Raw genomic sequence first — 25598 nt, forward strand, 5'->3', positions numbered from 1 at the left:
TGTAAAATATGAGGTATTCATATTATGACTTTTTACTGTGCCCACTTTCTTATAACAGTGAGTCATTCTGGTTGGATGCTTTCTGGTCACAAAGTTCAATTTTAAGTCAGAGCCGCCCCCACCGACCCCCATCGGTTTCACTATCACTGAATCAAATTCACCCCAAAAACACATATATAGACACGTCTTAAAGGCGGTGGGATAAATACAATAATTTATATTTTTTCACCTGTTTTGATCGGTTGAGTGCTAGTTGAAGTCCTTTGTTCAAAAAAATACAGGTCACGACATATATTTATGAATAAAAATATGTTCCCATACAACAAAACTTAATATTTAACAATGGAAACTTATTTTCTCCAAGGTTACTATTTTAGATACAAATATGTAATATAAAAAGGGATTTTGTGTAATAAAATGAAAGTAAAAAAATGCTTTGTTTAGTAGAAGATCATGGTTTGGGTTAAAATATGTACATTTGTGACATAACTTAATTGACATACTTGAGTTTAGTACGATATGTATTCAACTTAAGTATGGTACGTTTTGTAAGTTAAAAAAAGTAATTACAAGTGAACATTGGCTTTTCGTTTAACATGCTACACAGCCTGAAAGTCCCGTTTTTGTTTGCTGCAGTGTAAGATGCGTGGAAAATGTTGTGGAGTAAGAAACTTTCCAAAGGTAGATCCCTGGTAAGCTACCTCACATTACGTACAGAGGTTAAAATATGTAAACATTAACTTTTTAGCCTCACATGGGGCACCAACAGAGGCCTCTTGAGTGAAAGTGGTTGGACCCATCCATCCACCCCCCAGAGAAATAATAAGTTTAGCTCAAACTTTGTAGACAAAGCATTTTTGTTTAATGAAAACAACATTGTTAGGAGACCAGGAAAACGTTTAAACAAACGACGATAAATACTACTTCAAATGCGCTTTTCACCTCGATATGAGGTCCGTAAAGACAAAACAAAACTCTGTCTCAAGTATTTCCTTCAGCTCTTCTGTCTCTGAAGCATTAACAGTCTTCTTGGTCAGGCAAGTTTATTTATATAGCACATTTCAACATAAGGCAATTAAAAGGGCTTTACAAATAATGAAAAACATAAGGAGGATTACAGTCAAACAGAAATACATCTTAAAATGACATTTAAATACAAGATAAGTGTGACACATGCCACATGGACTTTACATATAACAGCAAACGTATGCATCACATTCATGCTATAGTCACATATGTCATCTCAATATGGCCGAAAGGTCTTAATGTTTTCTGACGGATCCAGATGTTTACTTGTCTCGGATCGTGAGCCAAGTTGCAGTCTGATGGCGATCTTGGCGTGATGCCTTTGAGTCATGAGGGAGAAAAAACGTAACGGCATGGATGATGTAAAGGACATTTTAAGGCCAGAAACATGCATGGAAAAACATCTAGTGTTATTTACTGGGGAATTAGTTATATTTGTTATTGTCACTACTTGTTGTTCAAAGCTGACTATCCCCTACTCTATCTATCTGATCTATCAAAATCTAAGAAGCTTTATTGACATGTCCATATCAAAAACACAGTATTGCCAAAGCACGTTGTACAGAGTAAGACAGTAAAACATTGAAAACAATCATGTCTGTCTCTCTCACTGTCTTGCTGTATGACTTCCTACTAACAAACAACTTTAACGCCTCACCCAGAGAAAAGTTGATCATGAGTTCAGATAATAACGTGACCAATTCCTCATTTGTACTGCTGCAACTTCGTTTCTCAACAATTGTCCTTTACAATACTCAGCACCTCTGTCACGATCTGTCTATGGTGTTTTGTCTTGTCTTGTTTCATGTTTTATGTTGAAAGGTCTTCACTTCCTGTCTTGCCTGTTTCTGTCTGCGTTGTGTCTTGTTTAAATCTGTCTGTGGTTCCCGGTCGTTAGTTTCCCTGGTGTGTCTAATTTACCCGATTGTGTTCACCTGGTGTCCCTGTGTTTTCTCCTCCCTCCTCACCTGTGTCTTGTTTCTGTGATTAGTCGTGTGTGTATTTAAGTTCTGGTTTTTCTGTCTTTGTCGGTTCGTCTTTTGTCATGACTTGTTCGTCGGTGAGTGTTCTGTTTTGTCGTTGTTATCACCTAGCCTTGAAATAAAGGAATTGTCACTTTATTCTGCATTTGTGTCCTACCTGCTTCACACACCGTGACAGAACGAACCGACCACAAAATGGACCCAGCAGATGATCCATGGGAGGTTGAATTACAGCATTTAACCTTCTATCTGGCTTGCTGCTTCGATTGGTGGAAGGGAGCGTCCAGTGTTCGGCAGAAGAGGGCCGCTCTGGTAGAGGCGCTCCGGTTGGCAGCAGAGAAACCATGTTTTGTTGAGTTTTTACCTGACTGGATTTTGGACTTCCTTCAAGCATGTGATTCCAGGCATGCTAGCTCCCTGTCTCCCAATTCCCAACCTGGCACCATACGCCTTGGTGGGTTCCGCCTGAAGTCAACCCGTGCTTCTGCCCCAGTTCCTGCTCCTGTCCAGGAGTCGTATTCCGGAACTCGTCAGGCTTATGGAGGTCCACGGAGTATTCAGGAGGCTGCTAAGAGGAGTCGTCGCAAGGCCAGGCTAGCAGCCCGAGCCCCAGCAGCCATGGTTCCGGCTCCAGTACAGGCCCCAACAGCCATGGTTCCGGCTCCAGTGCCGGACCCAGCAGCCATGGTTCCGTGCTCCAGTACCATCCCACATAGCCATGGTACCGTGCTCCAGTACCACCCCACACAGCCATGGATCCGTGTTCCGGTTCCTTGCCCAGCAGCCATTGTTCCGGCTCCAGTGCCGGCCCCAGCAGCCATGTTTCCGGCTCCAAAACCGGCCCACACAGCCATGATCCAGGCTTCAGCTCCGGACCTTACAGCCATGTTTCCGGCTCCAGAACTGGATCTTACAACCGTGGTCCCTGCACCAGAGCTGGCCCATACAGCCATGGTTCCGGCCCCAGTTCCAGCCATGATTCTGGCTCAAGTACCGGGCCCAGCAGCCATGGTTCCGGCCCCAGTTCCAGCCATGGTTCCGGCTCAAGTACCGGCTCCAGCAGTCATGGTCCCGACTCCAGCACCTCGTCTCCTGCTGGCTCCCCAGCCGACGCCGGCTCCCCGAGTCTTGTCGGCGTACCGGCCGACTCCAGCACCTCATCTCCTGTTGGCTCTCCAGCCAACACCAGCTCCCTGAGTCTTGTCGGCGTACCGGCCGATTCCAGCACCTCGTCTCCTGCTGGCTCCCCAGACGACGCCAGCTCCCCGTGTCCTGTCGGCGTACCGACCGACACAAGTTCCCTCTCAAGTCCCCTCTCAAGTCCCCTCTCAAGTTCCTACCCGAGTCCCCTCTCAAGTTCCTACCCGAGTCCCCTCTCCAGTTCCTACCCGAGTCCCCTCTCGAGTCCCCTCTCGGGTCTCCTCTCGAGTCTCCTCTCGAGTCTCCTCTCGAGTCCCCTCTCGAGTCTCCTCTCGAGTCCCCTCTCGAGTCTCCTCTCGATTCCCCTCTCCAGTCCCCTCTCCAGTCTCCTCTCGAGTCCCTTCTCGAGTCCCCTCTCAAGTCTCCTCTCCAGTCCCCTCTCGAGTTCCCTCCTTTAGTCCCCTCTCTAGTCCCTCCTTTAGTCCCTCCTCTAGTTCCCCTCGCGAGTCCCCTCTCGAGTTCCCTCCTCTAGTCCCCTCTCTAGTTCCCCTCTCGAGTCTCCTCTCGAGTTCCCCCTTGGTTCCCCTCTCGAGTCTCCTCTCGAGTCACGTCTCAAGTCCCTACCCAATGTCCTGGTCCGTTGGAGGTTCCGCTGGGGGTCCTGCCAACTCCATGTCCTGTCCCGTTGGAGGCCCCGTCGACTACTCCTCTGCCGGGGGTCCTACCAATCGTATGTCTGTCCCGTTGGAGGTCCCGCCGTCTACTCTCCTGCCGGGGGTCCTGCCAGCTCCTTGTCCTGTCTCGTTGGAGGTCCCGCCGACTACTCTCCTGCCGGGGGTCCTGCCAACCCTTTGTCCTGTGCCGTTGGAGGCCCCGCCGACTACTCTCCTGTCGGGGGTCCTGCCAACCCTTTGTCCTGTCCCGTTGGAGGTCCCGTCGTCTACTCTCCTGCCGGGGGTCCTGCCAACCCTTTGTCCTGTCTCGTTGGAGGTCCCGCCGTCTACTCTCCTGCCGGGGGTCCTGCCAACCCTTTGTCCTGTGCCATTGGAGGCCCCGCCGACTACTCTCCTGCCGGGGGTCCTACCAACCCCTTGTCCTGTTCCATTGGAGGCCCCGCCATCCTCTGTCTCGCCCGGGGTCCTGCCAATCCCGTGTCCTGGTCCTCTTCCGTGGGGGATCCTGCCGAGGCCTGTCCCACCAGCTCCGGTTCCTGTCCGGCCGACACCGGGTCCTGCCCGGCCCCCGGCGCTGGCCCATCAGCGCCTTCCTGCCCGGCCTCCGGAGCTCTCTGGTCTTCGCCCTCGAGCCCGGCCCCCTGAGAGCCGCGGTCTTCGCCCTCGATCCCGGCCCTCTGTGAGCCGCGGTCTTCGCCCTCGAGCCCGGCCCCCTGAGAGCCGCGGTCTTCGCCCTCGATCCCGGCCCCCTGAGAGTCGCGGTCTTCGCCCTCGATCCCGGCCCTCTGTGAGCCGTGGTCTTCGCCCGCGATCCCGGCCCCCTGACTCTTCCTGCCGCTGCCCTCGTCCTCGAGCCCGGCCCCCTGACTCTTCCTGCCGCTGCCTTCGCCCTCATGCTCGGCCGCCCGAGTCCCCCACCTTAGACTCTGCCTTGCCCCCGGGCCGTCCGCCCGAATCCTCCTTTTTGAACTCTGCCTTGCCCCCGGGCCGTCCGCCCGAGATCCCTTCCTGGTCCTCTGCTGTGCCTCTGGGCGGTCAGCTCAGTCCCGTCCTCCTGACCCCCTCCACCCACCCTGGTGGCCTAGTGATACGTCCCTCCTCCGGACCCCTTCCACCCACCCTGCTTGAGGTTTTGGACTTTTGTGGGGGGGTTTTTGGGACGTCTGGGATCCGTCCCTTGAGGGGGGGGGTACTGTCACGATCTGTCTTTATGGTGTTTTGTCTTGTCTTGTTTCATGTTGAAAGGTCTTCACTTCCTGTCTTGCTTGTTTCTGTCTGCGTTGTGTCTTGTTTAAATCTGTCTGTGGTTCCCGGTCGTTAGTTTCCCTGGTGTGTCTAATTTACCCGATTGTGTTCACCTGGTGTCCCTGTGTTTTCTCCTCCCTCCTCACCTGTGTCTTGTTTCTGTGATTAGTCGTGTGTGTATTTAAGTTCTGGTTTTTCTGTCTGTCTTTGTCGGTTCGTCTTTTGTCATGACTTGTTCGTCGGTGAGTGTTCTGTTTTGTTGTTATCACCTAGCCTTGAAATAAAGGAATTGTCACTTTATTATGCATTTGGGTCCTACCTGCTTCACACACCGTGACAACCTCGGTTTTAAAACGTATGGGCGTTGTACAGTATTAACTGTAAGGTGGAGTTGCAACAAACCCTCATACAAAAAACATGTTTAAGGGTCTTAAAACAATCACATGACCTCCATTTCTTGCCTGATCATGCGCACGTTTTCTTTTTCATTTCAATGAAAACAGATATTCTATGAGGAACTGTTGCTATACTTTCCAAAAGTTTGGCGTGGGCCCAGACAAATTGGGAAGACAAGAATGACTTATTTCTCTAGAGACGTTAAAATAAAAATAACGCTTCCTCTAATTTTTAGAAACAATGAGGAACTCGCCAATCAACTTGCTGATCTTACATATCTGACTAACTACCCAAAAAGCAAGACGTCAAAAGTGGTGACAGACTGTATCTGTAGTGACGCATGACTTACATACATTCAAGTTTGTTATTGCAAAGGGCAGTTCATGTGAAAATGTGGCACACAAGTAACTTTACTTTAAGAAATTGGACACAGGTCCCTCTTCTACTTCTTACTCATGCACGGGGGTGTATTTTCATATTTTTCAGCCATTGAATTGTACCTGATTGCATCATAATCATACAATAATGCAACAATAAAATGACTTAACAATGTAATAATACCACTTTCAATATTCCAGGCAGCAGATCAGTGCCATTTCAACCTCAATCTTGCCATCTAGTGATCGCATGCTACAACTGCTGTTTAGTATTACAGTAAAATCACACCTCTGATGTAGATGGATGATAATAAGGACAAAGATATGCATGAAGCAGATTATATATTTATATTTGTTTTTTAGTCCAGAGTGGTGTCAAAGAGCTAAATTCCTACACGCCACACAGAATTGGACAAATTCACAGGAAACACGTCCAGTGCCATAGGGTTTGTTTTATCTAATTATGAACTACCTCTGGGGTTTTAAAATGGTTTTCTGTGTGAAAGACTTTATCTCGCTTTTTTGTAAATAACATCCGTCCCAGGGACCGTGGTTTCCAAATGAAATGTCAGCCACAGTGCATTTCCACAGATAAGCACTCCACAATCTGGACCTTTAAACCTATTTCAGACATGTAAGAAAATACATTCCTAACTATTCCCTAAATATTTGAAATGCTTTGCCGATATTGTAGCAAGCCTATAAAAAACACACCTTCCTAAATACAGATGTACATTGATGACGTACCTAAGGATCCCTAAACAAAAGGCATTGGGATTTGCTTTTGATCAAACGGGATAATCTCCATGGTTACAAACAAACTGCGTAACGTTGACATGGCTTCACGAAAACACCGCTAAGCTAATGTTGTCGTAAGACGGACAGCTTAAAAAAACATTGACTTCGAGACGTGGAAACAGGAAGTGTCGCTAACTCATTCCTGGGTTTTAGGACTCATTCCTTCACCACTTTATGGTTATCTGCTCACATGCACACTAATAACTTCATGGTTAAAGTGCTAACCTTATGTCAATGAGACATTTTTCAGAGCTGCTGCTGTCCTACTTTGTGATTTACACTGATAAGAAAGACGTGCCATTGTTAAATCTTGCCATGTGTAGCTTCAACAGCGCAGAGTAGCAATTTATGGTCTCAATTCGTTTTCAGACTGATTTTACAGATACATATTCATACTTTTGGCAATGTTGTGCACTGCCAGTAATTAGCATGCACACTTTTTTTGAGAGATGTCCACAGTCAGGGAAGCATCATCATGAAAATACCGTATGAGGGTCGAAAACTGATTTCACTTCAGATAAAAAAGGAATCTTATCCACATACCTCTCACATCATGAATGGCAAATACAACAGGAAGAGGTTTGATTTCCACACAACTCATCTTAAAGTCTTGTATCCTGCATTGAACATCTGTGTTTTAGGGGAATCAAAACAGGTAATGAATACAAATAGCTATCCCATATTTAATTAATCAGGGCTGATGGCATGTTCACACAGTAGTGATTAGACCAATCTGTTGTTATTTAGTAATAACGCTGATTTCACCATTACACAGCCACCATCTTGCTGGTGTAAAATGAACTACTCTTCAGGGCTAATTAGAATGTAATATAAATTAATGAGATCAATAGTGAGTGTTTCAGAGGGAGGGCAGGAGCAGGAGGAGGCAGGGAGAAAGTCAATTATTGGAGTCTTTATTAGGAAAGACATCGTCCAATAAGAATACATTAGAGTAATTATAAAGTAGTTGTAGTTTAATCTGAGCCGAGTGCTCTGCTCTGATAAACAACTGGTGGAGACACGTCTAGCGCTCAGCCTCCTGTCTCATTAACTCTGGGCCTTCTCTCTCTATCACTGGGCACACACGCACCCACGCATGAACGAACGCACACACAAACACAGACACACACACACAAACATGATGCTATTACCGTCACAGCACAGTTGCCTTCCATTACTGCCTGTTTCCCAAAATCACTTCAGAACAATGAAAGCAAGTCTATGGAATCGTATTGAAATGTTTTCCCGTGTCAGCACTGTTGCATGCAGCCATTTATATGACATGAGCACTCAAAAGCATTCACTTAACCATGCATGTACTGTAATAGCCTGTGAGGATATTGACAGTAGTGGAGACACTTCTCTGACATAGTTTAGAGAAAAAGTCTGGAATCCAAAAATTAGCTGTTTCTGAATTAATAATATGTATTTTTTCGCTGTTTCTTTGAGATTTTGTTCTCTCTCTTCCTCTTATATTGCCAGTGGCTGTCCCTAACCAATCCGTACCGGAAACCTGATTTGTGCTGCGCATGTGTGAAGAGGCAGCTACGTCCCATGATACTGTTGGAAGTATGTCAATGCCATTCAAGGCAGTTTCTGGGATTTAAAGGTCACCTATTATGCAAAATCCACAATGAGCTGATCAGATTTTGGCCACTTTATGATGTCATAACGATTTTTTTGGCTTGTGTAACCATTAGCCAATCACAAACCAAGGTAACCCCCCCCACCTTATCACCTGAATCTCCTAGCACCATTAGGCGCGTTCACACCGGAGTACTTTTCCCCGTAATTTTCCTATTTAGTTCCGTAAGTACCCCTTATGTCGCGTTCACACCAAAAAGAGTACTTAGTGCCGGGAACTTTTACCCCCATTTTTAGTGCCTGCTAGAGAGGTGGTACCAAAAAAGTACCAATTTCTATTGGCTGGGCGAATTGCAAACCACGCCCCGTAAAACTCTGAAAAGTTTTTTGAAGCCGCCATTGTATTTGCTGGCATTAGCATTATTAGCATTAGTCCCACGCACCAACGGAGAGAGACTAACTTATGGCAACACAAAAAAAAAAACGTGGGAGCGGTGGAGCGATGAGGAGGTGTCGGCGTTCTGGCGATTTACTCGGAAGGCTTCAAGCTGCTGCCAGTCCCCAACTCCGGGGACTTCCGGCCGGGGACTTCGGGTGGCAGTATATGCCGTGAAGTTGTTTGCGGCCTGCCAGTAAACCCAAAGCAGAAGAAGAAGAAGTGACGTCAGCGGCTTCATTTGACTAATCGTCCCTCAGGGAAAAGTACTCCAGTGTGAACGCGATTGGTACTAAGTGCCCTGGGGTACTAAGTGCCGGCACTAAGTACGGCAAAATACTTGGTGTGAAAGCGGCTATTGTGTTCTTTTTAACCAAATATCTCTCAGAGGGGCGTGGGGAGGGGCTCCTTATTTTCATCTCAAGTATCAGACGGAGAATCAGCACTTTTGAAACAGGGCTGAAACAGAGGGGATTATGGGTAATGCTGCAATGATCTGTTTGGTGTTTGGAGCCAAACACTTCAGAGACATGTTTGTATCTGAGAGCTATAATATATTGATGAAAAACAGTATAATAGGGGACCTTTAAATTAAACAATGTATACACATTCTCTTGCACTATTTTATCTGTTTTATTGTTTTATGTCCTATATATGTTGCACTGTTGGAGGAGCCTGTGACCTAAGTTTTTCTTTGCTATATCTACACCGTACCTTGAAACTTGAAAATCATTTGTTTGATTGGTTTTAAAAAATAAGTTCACATTCTGGAGGCTGTTTTAATGACAAGCTTAGGGCCAGTACTGCTGGCTTTAGCAGGCTTGAGTGGAAAAGGACGGCCATTTTCAGCAAGGTGTTTAAACCGCTAAGTAAAGCTATTTTTAAAAAGGACACAAGCTCTGCCAGCATCCAACCTGATGAAGTGTCCTTGAGCAAATTAAGCCTCACCTTAAGAAAATTAATCCTCGCCTTGCTATTTCCAGATTACTGCGGGTGACCCAGACCTCTGACATGGAATATAAAAAAAGATTTTCCAAAGCATCTCATCTTCATTACCGCTGGTCCTATCATGCCCCTCAGGTCCTACTGTGACGAATGAGACTTGACCCGTAAATCAGGAGCTTATTCCAAAAAGCATGTCCTCAAGGTGCTTTGCCATGCTTCACATCTTCAGTGCATTCAGCGAGGGATTAATTTGCCTGCAAAGGTAACACAGTCACAGAGCGGGCAAGTCAATCAGATGTGAAAGCAGGGACGTGCACAGACATTTTGAGGGGCTATTGCTCTAAACTAGAAAAAGGGCCCTGCCCCCCCCCCCCCAAAAAAAACACAAGACCTTTTGAATTTTTTTCTAAATGAAATCCAGGGAAATCTTTTGTTTTGCGGTCCATATCTCATTAAAATATCTAATGTTACTATTAACGAAAAAATGGGGACAATTCTGTTTTAATGTAACTTCTGTGCAGACATACTGATAAAATAGGGCTTCTAAGTAATTTTCTTAAATAAACTCACTAATTAATTAAACCAGTTTAATACGCATTATTCTTATTCTTTTCATTCTTTATGAGCGCAGTAATGGTAAGGTATCTAATTACTTATTTATTTAGTATTCCATAACTTAATAACAGAGATGGTCAAACTAAAGTAGAGACATGGCAGAAATCCTACAATGAAGCGGGACAGTGAAGTGTTCTCCGTGAGAGGGCGATCAAGAAAAGAGAGCGAGCAGCCCGTTGACATTGAGGGAGTTTACGGAGCAGATGAAAAGACACAGAAAGACAGAAGCACAATAACAAGTATAGCCTATTTAGATTGTTTTGGTGTAAATAACCAACGGTGTCAAGAGGAAGTAAAGTCCCCTGGTTTGTCCCCTACTCTAACTGCCATGAGAAAACTCAAAATCAATTTAAGCATATTTTAAAAACAGGGACATTTCCGGGGACAGATTGACCCGGGGATTTGCCACCAAAGCCAGGTGGGCATTTGGTATGATCACCATAGCCATATGAGGCCGGAGGGCTGTCCTTTGCTTTCAGCTGTCAGATTGTAAACAAAGTCACGTGACTGGGGGCAGATGACAGCGCTGACAATGTGTGTTTTATCGCAGCGAGATGCTACAATACTAATTGTGGGCTTATCATGTTTATTCGGCCACAACAGAAAAAACCTAAACCTCTCACTCTCTCCAGAAGGGCAGGTCAGCCAAAAATGGCAAAAGGGCCATTGCCCGGGCAACATTAGCCCGTACCTGTGGACGTCCCTGTGTGAAAGACATAGAGTGACTAATACACAAGCAAAGTGAACACAAACACATGCAAGGAAAGACACAGGGTGACCACAAGGAAATTATGACTAAAAAGACGATGACAAAAAACACCCCAGAAAAATAAATATGAGTAAAGAAAGGCAACACAACCAGAAAGACACAATAAAACCTCCCCAAAAGACTGAAGACACAAAATAGCAAAGTGGAAATGCATGTTCTGCTACCAAAAGTGAAATATAATTCTCTGTGAATCAGATCCGCTCCAAATTTCAATGGGTTCTTCCTTGGCCCATGCTACATCCTTCCAGGAAAATGAGGCCAGTAATTTCTCCATAAACCTGCTGCCAAACAGAGCCAGAAAACTCACTGGCAGAAAGGACAGAAATACACATCCAGAAAGACTACAAAATGACAAAAAGCTTCCATAAAGAAAGCCTGAACAACCGAAGATCCAACAAATCTGAAGCAAAATGACCTCAAAGAGATGCAAATAGAAATGCAAAGCAACGACAAGAAGACACGACTATAGAGAGATGCAAGAAAGGAGAGAAATGAACACAAACGCCTTCAAAAAGTGATGCAGTATGTTTTGCGTCACTTTTAGTCTTAGAGTCTTTACTTGTCTGTGCCCAGAGGCCTTTTGTTTTATAATCCGTCCATGACAGTAACTTGTGTCTAGGTCGCGTGTATGTCACATTGTACCTTCACAAAAATGTATGAAAAGCACAAGACAGATTCCTCACCTCCATTCATCCTCCTTTCTTCTTTCCTCTCTTGCTCTTTTTTCTTCGCCACCCTTTCATCCCTGAGTGCATTCAGCCAGAGGCCAATCTGCTCCTCTTCTTCTGCTCTCCACGTGGCCTGCAATGCCCTCTATCATTATCACTGCATCCTTTTCCCGTAGCATACCACATACCACCCAATTCGTGTCTCTAAGGAAACTCGCTGAGCTCTCATTTCTTCACCTTATTTCGCATTTCTCCATCTTCTGCTACCGTAAGTTATGGCTCCAAAGTTAATTGCAACACAGCAGGATTGGATTACAGTGTGATTTATTGGATGAAAGGACATTTTCTCCACTCTGAAATTGATAGTCTGCAGGTACAGGTGCATGCGACGGCTGGTGGCTGAGGCCTGCGTTCATTTCTAATCATGTTTTTTTCCTTTAAAAAATCATTTAAGTTGCACACTGAGAGGCGACAGCGCTAAGGCAAACATTTGGTTATTAAATGTTATCCCCGATAATATGATTGTTACTGTTACTCTGTTGCCCTATACATTTCCATGGCTAGTGCTGCCGGAGCGCCACGGAAAAACAAGATGCAGTTTGCAGTTCATATTACGCTGCTTTCACATGACACACGGTAAAATGACTCTGCGCTGAAGTTGTCATTGTGTTTCTATGGTCGACTAGGCGCTACTACTACTACTGCTCAAGATAGTCTCTGAGCCCTGTTCCCAAAATTGAAATTATTGACCTTGTGACCGATGACGTATTGACGCGCAGCCAATCAGATAACCGCTGTATGTAGCAAGGGTCCTTTCCATGGAAACCAAACTGTCCTGACTGTTTATCCGCAAGGCTCTGCGCCCAACCTTGCAGTCAGCAAAGAGCACATCTTGTATAATGTGAATGCAGCTTAAGAGGTCGTACAGAAGCCTTGATCAATACGTGCTCAAACCTCTTTTTAACGTACACGAGTCTATTGGAATTACGGCTGTGCCCGGAGTCGAAAAGAGGCTAGGATGCGCCCTGGTCCATCCTGGAAGGTCTCCTACATCAAAAAAGCAGAAGTATCCAAGCATTTGATTTGTGTGAGTGGCTATCAATGGCGGCTAGTGGAAAATATTTTAGGTGGGGCTGTGGAAATGGTGACCAAACAATGGATGCTCCCCCGGTAAAATAAATTGAGAAATGACCCCTTAAATTATGACTTCTGGTGATGTTAGATTTTTAAATATATTTATTTATTTTATTTTTAATGACAATCTAAAATGTGGGAAGAGGGGGGGCGGCGCCCCTAGCGCCCCTATGGGCAGGCTGCACCTGGTGGCTATAGCCTGCTGTCGTTTTTAAGAAATCAAATGAAGTAATTACCGGAAATCTGTAGAAGTCCGGCACATTTTAATCTCTCCGATCATATTGTCCAGTTAAAAATTAGCTGTAAGCACAATTTAAGGCGTATTAAATATACTCTGAACTAGTAGTGAGGACAGTGTTGATAGTGCTGCAGAACAACGCTTCTGTGGAAAAATATTATTAAAAGGGGCCGTACACATGCTGCCCTTTTGCATGCTCAAATCCACTTTAGTCTAAAGCATCGCTGGGCACTGCGTTCTGGCACTGCTCATCACATGCTGAAGGTTTATCATTCTTTTCGCCTTCAAATGCTGCAGGGATTTCAAGTGAAGGAGCTTTTCATACTCTAAAGCAGCTGTGGGTAGAAACAACACTGTAAGCAATTCTGGCTTAAGAGTTTTGATTGACATTGGTTATGTAATGTCGGGTTGGGTCAGAGTCGAGGGCACATGTTCAGTCCAAGGTCTGTCCTTTGTTTCTCTTGTATTTCCTTGTGACGATAAAATGGCCGTACAGTTGTGACACAGTCAAGAGAGAGTTGTGTGGTGATAGCTTGACTCATTTCCAACAAATTAAAGCGCGTGAACATACAGTACTGGTTTCTTTGAATGTTGTACCTTTTCTGCCTTCTTCAGTCTGCATCCTCACCCGTCCTTCCTCCCTCCTCTCTCCAACTTTCCTCTTCCTCTTCCTCCTCCTCCTCCTCCTCCTCCTCCTCCTCCTCCTCCTCCTCCTCCTCCTCCTCCTCCTCCTCCTCCTCCTCCTCCTCCTCCTCCTCCTCCTCCTCCTCCTCCTCCTCCTCCTCTCAAACATCACACAATCCCCTCCTATCCCAATCCAGCGCACCCTCACTCTCTCTCCCTCCCTGGTCCTTTATCTGTCTCTCCCTCTCTTTCTCCCCTTCATCTCACCTCCAGCCAGCCAGAGGACCCTCCTCCTCCTCCTCTTCCTCTTCCACCTCCTCTTGTATCGCACAGACCGCCTTCTCCTGTCCACTTTATCTCTCTCTTTACACTTCTCACTATCTCCGCTGTCTCTTTTCTTTTATCTCTCTTCCTCTTCATCTCTTTCTGTCCTTCACTTCTCTCCAGACGCCAGAAGCTTGCAGGCTTGCCGGTCTTCCTTCAAAACTACTGAGGATTCAGAAGCACTGTCCCTGTCACTGGAGGTAAGTGTCTACAAATGTATGTGTGTGTGTGTGTGTGTGTGTGTGTGTGTGTGTGTGTGTGTGTGTGTGTGTGTGTGTGTGTGTGTGTGTGTGTGTGTGTGTGTGTGTGTGTGTGTGTGTGTGTGTGTGTGTGTGTGTGTGTGTGTGTGTGTGTGTGTGTGTGTGTGTGTGTGTTGGTGGTCCTCTACATTGCATGCATCCACCGCTGATTTAAAAGGAAGACGGGATGATGTGTGAAAAAGGAGAATAAGGGTATAAGCTGTTCCGCAGTATATGGCAGAGTGACGTGACAGTAACAAGATGTATAAAAGGCTAACACTGCTGGATAACGGTGACGGTGTGTCAGGGGAAAAGTGAATTCAAAAGCATCGGAAAAGAGGAAGGCTATTTTTATTCAGCACTCACAGTCTGCATAAAAAAAGACCAAAGAGTTCAAGAAGAAGGAAAACGGAAACCAGGGTGTGACAGAAGAATTACAAATGTGTTATACAGTAGAGCAGAAAACAGAGTGAGAGAAATAATTCAATATTTGAGAATGGGATGCTGAAAGCAGCTGCATGTCTACAAACGCAGCGGTGCCTGCCTCCTCCTCTTCTCCCGTAAAGATCCCATTCACAAACAGGACCTGGAAACCGGCGATGGTGATTGGTTCCCAGAGCGCTGTGTGAGAACAGACCCAATGCATTCCTGTGCGGGTGATGCTTGAATGAAACTGCAGAGTATGCGCTTGTTCATTAATATTCACTACACTATGCTTGTTATACATTGATGTTACGAAGGTGACAGATGTTTCATGACATCTGAATTTGTGGGTCCAATATTTGCTCAATGACAGATGTTTGGACAGTGATTTTACTACAGACTCAAACTTCTTCTTTTTTTTGTCCAAGTCTTTCTCCCTCATTGCGTCATTCTGTTCCAGATTGTCGTCCCTCTGGCCGCCATCATCACTGCCATAATCTCTCTGCCTCTGCCAACCTTCTTAGATTAACAGCTGTGCAAACTGTGATGTTCTCTGCAGGCAAATTAGAAAGTGACATTGGTTTTGGGAAGGGGGGGGGGGGAGCTGTTTGTGCATTGAATGTATAGGGCAGAGAAGGAATGAAAAACGGAAACAGGTAAGAAAGAGAGGAGACAAAATGCATAACTTCAGATACCTTTACAGGGTGTAAAGTAGAGAGGGAGAAAGGCAGAATTTGATGAAATAAATTGATTTGATTTGATTTTATCAGTCTTACACTTTGAGGATCCTTTAATAAAAAGCTTGGAAAAATGGCACCCCCTTACTGGCCTAGTTTACGTTCAATAAATGGATATCTGTAGATATTTTAGTCAGGACCAAAGGGTGGATAGATGCTGCTAGCATGACTGCAAACCATATACATATTAATACAAAAATCTTAACTGCAATTGAAAGAGTATAACATATTTTTGGAGGACATTATAAAAGGTAGTTTGAAATAAAGTGTTATGTACAATAAGTAGTGCATGAAGTGAACGGTAACTCATTTCACAGTTTAGGTGCATTACTATAGAAAATGCATGGTCACCTAATTTCAAAATCCAAAGTTTGGTGTAGCGGGAATAACTTGTACAAATGGGCTTACTTAGAGATATAGCTTGGAGCCAAACCATTAAGGTCTTTATAAGGAAATAATATAGTTTGTAATTGTTCCTTGAAAGCATTGGGAAGCCAGTTCTAGTTAAAGTCTGATCAGCTACATTTTGGACAAACTGAATATGACTTAGTGCCTTTTTACTTACAATATTCCAGTTGGGATGAACCTCAGTCTTGTCATTGTTTGATGGTGAACATGATCAAATATATTCAAATCAGTCTGTTAGGGAAGCCAAGCTTAACAAAAGACATACTTGTGTATCATCTGCATATTCATGAACAAATGGGAAACATGTAAAACAATAGGGCCCAGAATTGATCCCTGAGGAACACCGCAAGTACGTTTTGTAGATGATTAAATAGAAACCAGTCTGACAGATCGGATTTACACAAGATAATAAGGGAAAGAGATTGTGAGATGTGCGGGAAGATGGAGAAAGAGTAGCAGAGAGGCTAGATTATAATCAGCCCCTGAAGGGAATAGAGCATAAAAGTAAGTAGCCATTATTGTTGAATAATACCATAACCATCCACACACCCTCTGGATCTTCTCTCCTGCTAATAACATTTTCTCTCTCCACTATCCAACCCAAGCATCACATGTCCACATAAACTTTATCACCAATTCTCCATTAGATATAAAAGTCAGGCGTGATGCATGGTAGCATATCTTCTCCTTATTTCATGGGAAATCATTGATTTAACGAGCGTGGAGCTCTGCGGAGTGTGAAATACCCAGGTGTGATATAATGCTCCTGGGGCAGGAGACCTCACAGTGTGGTTATGGTGGTTTGTGTGTGTGTGTGTGTGTGTGGTGTGTGTGTGTGTGTGTGTGTGTGTGTGTGTGTGTGTGTGTGTGTGTGTGTGTGTGTGTGTGTGTGTGTGTGTGTGTGTGTGTGTGTGTGTGTGTGTGTGTGTGTGTGTGTGTGTGTGTGTGTGTGTGTGTGTGTGTGTGTGTGTGTGTGTGTGTGTGTGTGTGAGTGAGTGAGTGAGTGAGTGAGTGAGTGAGTCAATGATTTAGGATTAGTTCTGCAATGAAACGGAAAGAGGGAGAGACTGGTTAAAGTGTGGAAGAAAGAATTGTAAGTGTGTGCTTAGAGCTGTTCAGTACTGATGCTGGTGTGTTCAAAGAAGCGTGGAGTACCAGTGTAGCAGACATTTCCGACTTGCACCAGTGGAATTGGGACAGGTGGACTGGGAAAGGTGTTAAATCACCATAACAGACATAATAGGGGTTCGCTAAGCATGTGTGTGTAAGTGTGGGTGAATTGACAATTTGTGATGTAGTTGAACCTATTTAGCACTCTGATTAACTTACGGACCTGTAAGTGCTGCTAAATACTGGTTTAAGGTGGCTCTCGTGGCCTGTATGCTAAGTGGTTGTGTGTGTCTACACTACTGTCACAGTACACTGACGCAGTGTCCATTGTGTTGTGTTGGGTTCAGGATCAGATCACTAACATTGTTGTCAGCAAATTTGCAGAACTAAACAAACATATTCAAGTTAAAACTGGAACAACAAAATACCACCACCTGGATACACTTATTCCTGCAGAAGGAGGTGTTAACTTATTGGAAATGTGTTTTCTACCACTGTACCCCTCTTTTGTAATGTGCTTTCTCTTGCCATTACATGTGGGGAGGTGATAAACTATTTTCTCTGTACTACCACATCTTGACTCGTGATTTTGTCTTTTATGAGGCCAATGAACTAAAGAGGGCTTGCTCCAATGATTTGTTTTAAGAGATTGCGCTAATGTGACTGAGTCCTTAGACATAATGACTGTCATTAATGGGGCATGCATATATCTGCCCTGATGTTACCGCATATTAGAAATCAATTTAAAAGTGTGAAATCATTTAAAAATAATGAGGTGTAATGAAGGGTTATTTTGAATATAAGAATCTCAACTGGCTTAATTTCCGACTCGTTCAAATGACATAAAACAAAACTGAGAATCTGCTGCCATGCTATAGTTCTGAACCTGCTAACCTCAACATGCTACCATGCCTTCAATGATAAGGTTAACATGGTGATACCATCTTGCATGTTAGCTAATATTTGTATGAAACATCGTGCCAATTGTCAAATAGTTGTTAGGGGGAGGGTTAGGGTTTGGTCCAGAATCAGATTGAAATATCTATTCAATCGAGTGCATTAACATTCACTACACACTATCCATACTGTACATGAATGTAAAGAAGGTGACAGATATTTAGTGACAATGCATTTTATGTTGTGGAACCAATATTTGCCCATCACAATGACAGATGTTTGGATAGTGATTCTTCTTTGTCAAAGTCTTTCTCCCTTATTGCATTATTCATGGTGCTGTTCCAGATTGTCATCCCTCTCCCCCCCAGCATATAAGCAAGTATAATGAAAACCATTAGCGTGTTAGCTAATATTTGCCAATAAAAACGTTTTTCTTTTAACAAAAATCATGCCAATCGTTGAATGGTTGTTTGGGTCAGGGTTTGGTCCAGACTGACAGGTCCAGGTGACAGAGGTTTATTAAAACTGCATTTTAATTTGTGCATCAAATATTTGCGCAACCAATTAATGTTTGGATAGTGATTTTAGCCTTTTTTTGTCCAAGTCTTTCTCACTTATTGCCTCATTCTCCTCGCTGTTCATGGTTGTCATCCTTCTTCCGCCATTGCCATTTTCTTTGCATGTTCATCGTCAAATACTTGTTTGGATTAGGGTTAGGGTTTGGTCTAAACTCAGATGGAAATATCGATTAAATCTATATGTTTGAACCAACACTGCCATTCTTGGAGTTACACAGCTAGCATGGCTAAATATGCACTAAGGAACAGAAACACTCATTAACAGCAACATGTCTTTTCAAAACTGAGACAGATCCTTATGTCTTACTACCTTTGCTGCATTGTACAAACCTGCATTCAGAATTGATGTGGACCACAAAACCAAGAAAAAAATATAGTGGTGATTGTGTGTTGGCATTGATATTTGTGTGTGTGTGTGTGTGTGTGTGTGTGTGTGTGTGTGTGTGTGTGTGTGTGTGTGTGTGTGTGTGTGTGTGTGTGTGTGTGTGTGTGTGTGTGTGTGTGTGTGTGTGTGTGTGTGTGTGTGTGTGTGTGTGTGTGTGTGTGTGTGTGTGTGTGTACAGTATGTTTCTGTGTAGTCCTGTATATCTCAGAGTCCTTCTCCTACATTGCCAATTGCCCTCTGGTTGTCAATTTTCTCTGCTCTTCTGTTCATTGTTGTGTGGAGGCATACCGGGGAATGTGAGTGAGTAGGATGGAAGCCTCTCAGTGGGCGGACTGGATTGGGAAAAGTAATTTTACTGGGAAAGATAGATGAGTGGTTGTTTGTGTGGGCTTGTTATCAAAGATGAGAGAGTAACGGGTCAGTTAAATGTGAATTGTCAGAAGGAGGCACGGTGCTTATGGACATCCATGGAAATATGCACCCTGGGAAATGAAAGTGCTTTCTCTGGTGAATTTCTTTTGATCTTTTTTTTTTTCATCTCGACCTTGATTTCTTATATTTCCTCTGTTCCCTGCTTGTCCTAACGTTTTGATCTTTTTCTACACACCCTCAACCTTTTGTCTGCTAAGCATATGGTCACATACGTTCTGTCCACCACTTAAAAAGGTTGTCTGGATAATTAAAACACTGTTCCCAGCCACGGCACAGAGGTCGCTTCGAGACAATTTGCATTTGGGCTGATTTTGTCATAAAAAGCCCAATTAACCTCGTGTTCAGGGCCCTTGTTAAAAGCCAGTAATTAAAACACAGATTTCGATAAAAGAGAATGAAGAAGAGGATTTTTTTTTGCTGAGATTGAAAAAAGACGAGAAAAACGGAGGCCATGGTCGCAATCAGATACACTCAAGCATGATTTATACTACAATTGCCTATCGAGCTGCATTCAAAGTCATATAGGATAATATCACTGACAATGCATGATATACCATAGCAGTACGGGTCATTGGACAATGTCCCGCAGATCATACAAATAGGCTTATAGCTGCACACACAGAAACACTGTGCACTGATGCAGGGGAAGGCACAGATCGAATTTCACCTTATCACATCCACAAAACACACACACACACATATCATGATGTGCATAGACAGAAGGCTGTGGCAAACCGGCTGATGGTGAGTCTTCACCGTCAAGGTCAAGGGCAGATGTTGTGCGAGGCGTCTGGCATCTGGAGACGTCTCGATGATATACAGGACGATCGTTTAAAAAAAGAAAACGTACCTGATGCAGCAGGTTCGAGGCTTATTAGTGTGTGTGTGTGTGTGTGTGTGTGTGTGTGTGTGTGTGTGTGTGTGTGTGTGTGTGTGTGTGTGTGTGTGTGTGTGTGTGTGTGTGTGTGTGTGTGTGTGTGTGTGTGCAGATACTGGTGTACCGTTGTGCCAAAGTGTGCAAAAGTCTTTGTTCTTGAGGGTGGCACCGAAGCCGTAACTGAGCCACCCGCTGATAAGGAATTATGAGCGTTAGTTGAGCAGCATATCGAAACATCAGATGTTGTGGTGTCGATATTAGTCGAGTAAGTGATAGGATTGAAGCAGTGTTCGGACAGATAGTGTTCAGCTGGACTTTGTAAGTACAATTAAAAGGGTCTCAGATGTTGTCCTGCCTAATCTTGGCCAAATTGCGATATCTGCATTACTCTATAATTGCCTTTGCTTTAAGGGTGCTCCGTGGAGAACCCTTTTAGAGAACCACAGTATCTTCCCTTTTGTCAAATGTTCTTCAAGCAAAGCACATCTTTTCCTTGAGGGAGGACTCAGGTCCGAAAGTTTCTTTGAGCCAGCGGTGACAGGAGTATTTTTAGCGAGGTCAAAGAGTTGATACTTATTTTAGACTGTCACAGAGGTCAGTCCACTTCCAATTAGAAAACCTGTGACCTCTTAAATTAGATCATTAACGAACCCACGGTCAGATGGGAGAAGGAGCGAGTATAAATGGATTGAGACTTTTCTTATTTCAGCCCTTGATCTTTTCCGTTTATTTTTAGAAAAGAACAATTAAATAGATGATGTGACCCATTTGATCAAAGCCACTTAAAGCCTCTATCTTTAGGGAGTCATGGTATATATAGAGTTTAACTGTTTCTTAAAGAAGTGAACGGTATTTAAGGTTAAACAATTAATCGACAAATGTCATTTTGTTCTGTCTTGCGCACCATCGTTGCAAGTTACTTTCTTTTTTACTGGTACTTTTAATGTAAGGTTTAATTACAATTACAGACACTATAGTCTTAACTCTGAACATAAAAAGTTCACCAATCATTCATACAAGTTCTCAACATATCTGCACCTTTTTATTACATATACTGCTAATTTGTTACATGATTACACTTCCACCAACATTAGATATTTGGTATATGATTTTTTACTTTCTTGATAAGAGTTTTTTTTGCATGACTATTACCCTTCTTGTTCTTGGCTGGGAAGTCATGGACCATGGATCTTTGGTTAACAAGCACTAAAACAAGTTTACGATTCATACAATATGCCATTATTTTCCTTCAAATTGTGGAAGAATCTCCACAAAAGAGCTCCGTACACAGTGGCGGTTCTAGACCAATTTGACTGGGGGGGCCACTGGGGGGCCAGTTATTTTCTGAGGGGGGCACAATAAATGCAGGACGAAAAAGAGAACTAGACAGTATGAAGTAATTGCGCATAAGAAAACAATGCAATACAGTTATTGGTATTTGTTTCAGTACACTTATTTATTTCAGATAGATCTTATAGTTATTACTGTTAGCTTCAGCTTAAGTTATAGTGCAATGTTTGCACTAACACCATATTTATATAAAAATAAAGGCAATGAACAGTTACATCTCTACTTTACATAAGGGTGTCTGCACAATCTCACATTACGGCAACAAAATCCTGCGGTTGCGGTGCCGAGTACCAGAAAATATACATTTTTTTTAAAAAAGGGTCAGCGTTAGGGGGGCACTGGCCCCCCTGGCCCCCCTAGAACCGCCCCTGTCCGTACAGCTTCACACTTTTTCCCAGGCGTTAATCTTTTGTCGTGTTCTTCAAGGTTCAAATCAGAAAGAAACTTTGCAAAAATGGAGCACCACTTAAAATTATTTACCTGTTCTTACTCTAATGTTTCAAAGGTAGGATTATCCAAGGCGAGAGAAAAGTTCTCGGCTCCCAGTGCAACTCAAGAGAACATTTGGAATAAGAAAAACGTATACAGCCTATATGCAAAGAAGTTATTTTGGAATGGCTCATGATAATGTGGAGCAACGAAGTGTCAATGGTCAGATTGAATTGCATTATCAACCCGTGCAAAGCAGCATTCGTTATGAACAATATCCATCAATCCCCCCCGAGTGTCACATCCAGTCTCTCGACCCTCAGGAACAAAGGCCAGGGGAAGTTTTCCTTCCATTTATCGCTTCATACACTTTCTGTACGCCTTTTGTCTGACCTTTATTTTCAATTCCCTGACTCCACATTTAATTTAAGTCGCATTCCTTATCCCATCACCCATACTCTCTTTTCCCTGGTGCAATCTCTGCATTATCGCCTACTTTGCTCTGCTCGGCTTTGGGTTGAATGATCCCAACAGAGTGTTGGGCTGAAAAAGCTATTTCGTGCTGTCTGACTCTACTTCATGCAGAGAAGGACGGGAGACAGGAGGGAAATTACAGAAGCAAGTGACACCCAACTAATATAGTTTTGTAGTCTTATAACTTTCTCAAACTCACATTAGATGTTTCATTTTAATAATAATATGCTGCAGAATCAGATATCATATATATTCTACACATCATGCTTTCTTCACATCCTTGCACCTACATTACCCACAATGCAGCTGAATCTGAGATTTGGGTCTGTATATTAGTACATTACATTACATGTCACTTGTTAGACACTTTTATCCAAAGCGACTTACATACTGGGCAATGCCCACAGGAGAAATTTGGGGTGAAGTGTCTTGCCCAGGGACACAACGACATGCTGACTGCAGTGGGGTTTGAACCTGTGACCCCCTGATCACAACACATACTCACTAACCCACTGCGCCACACGTACCCCTAGTAGAGCATAATGTAACCTCAAGCTGAGATTTTTTTCGTTTCCTGAGACTTGTAAAGAAACTTAAAGTGCCCGTATTTTTACCAACCTAGCGCCTACATTACCCACAATGCAACTGAACTGCCAACAGTTCTATCTTAGATATGGGTGTATTATTATCGCACAACGCAACCTGAAACATTGATTTTCCTACCTTTGTTTTACTTCCCAATTCCCGTTAAGAGAGGTAAAGCCCAAAACAAGTGGATTTTCCAATTTACTTCAACTTGACTTATCAGAAAAACATATACTTTGCAAAAAAATCCAGATTTTTCTTTTCAGCATTGCCATTTTATGCATTAACATTCTGAAAATGACTTCTCTACAAAGTGAAGAAACCATAGCTTCATACAGTTTTAGTGGAGGAGTCTGCCATTACTATTCTGGATTCAAATTGATGTCTTTGGATACCTGACCATCATTTAAATTAAGAATTAGTACACAGAACGCATTTGGGAATACTAACACACTAAAAAGTTCTGTGTAAAAGTCCCTTCCTCGTTGTCTTATATCAATATGGAACACTAAGGCTCTATAACTCTGAAACACAGCCAAGAAAATGATTGAACTTGTGTTGTATTTCTCTGTGGGGCTGTAAGCAATAAAACACATCTCAAGGGTTCAAATACTGTGATGTTTTCATTCAGATTTCATATCAGTGATCTGATCCAGCACGATAAAATAAAGCCGGCAGCTGAAGCGACACTCAGTTACAATGTTTTCCAATGCGCTCCATCATGAGTCCCATTCACTTTAATGGCATTTTCAATCTGGTTTCAACACTTTAGACGTTAGGTTGGAGACAGGTTTTCATGAGGTTTTAATATTGCTATGTAGGAAAGACTTATAGCGAACCTTTTGTCACTTGAAATACACATTACGTTACATGAACAGAAGATCTATGCTCATAGGTGTATATTTTTGGCAAACCATTTAGTCATAGAAGTGTGCAGGACTCTAACTCACATCCTCCCCTGAAGATATACCTTGGGTTGGTCTTTTCTATCTTTACCTTATGAACGAGTGCACATTCATTTCCTTCTTGTGCAGATTCCATCCTTACCCACTTGCCCTCCACCGATTTGCCATCCTGCTTCCTTTCTCTTGCTTTGAGAGACGGCTGACCCTCGCACACCGGCCTGGGGCGATTCCTCAGAGTGTGGAGCGAGTGTCAGGATGAACATGAGAGGCTGAGAGGGAGAGGTTGTGAAGCGAGTGTCTGTGCATGTGTGAGCAGTCAGAGGTATACTTCTACTTGATTAAAGGATGTGTGTACTTTTGCCATCTCTGGTTGTGTAAATGTGTAGAACCCTTCTTGAAGCGAGTGTCTTTGTGTGTGAGCAGTCAGCTACTACTGCTGTTAGGGTTTTCTCTGCTGCAAGGTCAATGGCGCTCTTCTACCCTCCTCCTCCTCCTCCTCCTCCTCCTCCTCCTCCTAACATCGCTCTCTCACTGCGGGAGCTGCTGTCAGTGACAAGAGGGTGTCAGCTGCTGCTGAACAGGCATCACTGCCGGGGTTAGAGATGCAGGCCAGCGCACATATACTGGCAGAAACTGGCATTCACGTGCACACTCATGCATGCAGGCCAGCGTTGCTTAATCGCGCTGATGCAGTTTCGCTCAGTACGCCACCAGCGCTGAGAAAAAGCGCATTCATGGGTGCTTGGGTTGATGAGTGGATTTCCATCCCACGTACTCTTCTACTCTGCTACACACATCATTATCCAACTGTGAGGAAACACGTTCAGACAATTCAAAACATCCACCAGCGCAGTCAAGTCGCGTGTCAATATACAATGTGTGATGATGAAGACAATTAGATGGATGCATTTTACTCGAATGCCTAATTGCAATGATGCAGAAATGAGAATTATAATTAAGACATTAAGTGGATCAGCATTCTCTCCATTCACTCAAGGTCAAACTGGCCTCTTAAAGAAGGAGAAACAGATCTGCTAACGATGAAGACGAACGCCCCCCCCCGGACCTTATGTCCAATGAATTTAAACAACTTCAAACTTTGACTTTAACAACCCCTCCTCTCCTCGCTGCCTTCCCCCCCCCCCCCCCCCCCCCCCCCCTGGCGCTTTCCTCTCGCATCACAGACGTGGTCCAGAATACAAATTGTGTTTTCCTTTATTTTTTTTGGGAAGCCCATAATGCTGTAGGCCAGCAGAGAATGGGAGACGGGAGCGAATGCGTCCCACCAAAGAGAAAAGGGAGGCGACAATGAGGCGGTAAAGCTGCTCCACAGACAGAAAGCCGAGATGAGGTAGAAATAGAGACAGGGCGGCAATATATAAAGACGGATGGAAGACATCGGGAGAAAACATACAAAGACAAAATGATGACAAAGGAGCCTGTAAAGGACGGGCTGTTGAATAGCCTTCAAAGACCTGGTTCATTATTTGTTCAAAGCATACAATGTCTTCCTATAATAATTGCCAAAATCTGCATTATGCTGCAGAATGGGGTGTTGGTTCTCAGTGGTATCGACGGTATAAGTGACCCTTTAATATAACACCAAGTCCTTTGATTCCATATTTAGATCTGAAGTATCGATCGCTGGATCTATGACTTATTCCCTGTAACATAACACAACCCTTATTCACTGAATCTGCACTTCAGATGTTCAGAGCGTGCTGCAAGACATTTAAACTTCAATATGCAGCAATACCTAGAGAACTAGTTAAAGCAAGAATCTCTGAAATAAC

The 25598-nt window shown here is 43.8% G+C and overlaps 1 protein-coding gene across 3 annotated transcripts in view; it reads left to right on the forward strand.

Moving 5' to 3' along the window:
- The first annotated feature begins 8190 nt into the window (after window positions 1-8190).
- The window catches only part of pvalb6 (parvalbumin 6), a 61365-nt gene continuing 43957 nt past the window's right edge, over window positions 8191-25598 (forward strand). Inside the window, exons 1-2 of one of the 3 annotated variants that reach the window (XM_034200006.1) lie at window positions 8191-8208; window positions 14100-14176. The gene's annotated coding sequence lies outside the window, so the exon portion shown is untranslated. Of the gene's footprint in view, window positions 8209-11836; window positions 11925-13843; window positions 14177-25598 lie in introns of those variants that run through there. The other 2 variants (XM_034200005.1, XM_034200004.1) reach the window with 2 other exon arrangements.

This window comes from Gymnodraco acuticeps, unplaced genomic scaffold (genome assembly GCF_902827175.1).
Source record: "Gymnodraco acuticeps unplaced genomic scaffold, fGymAcu1.1, whole genome shotgun sequence".
NCBI classification, from domain to species: Eukaryota; Metazoa; Chordata; class Actinopteri; order Perciformes; family Bathydraconidae; genus Gymnodraco; species Gymnodraco acuticeps.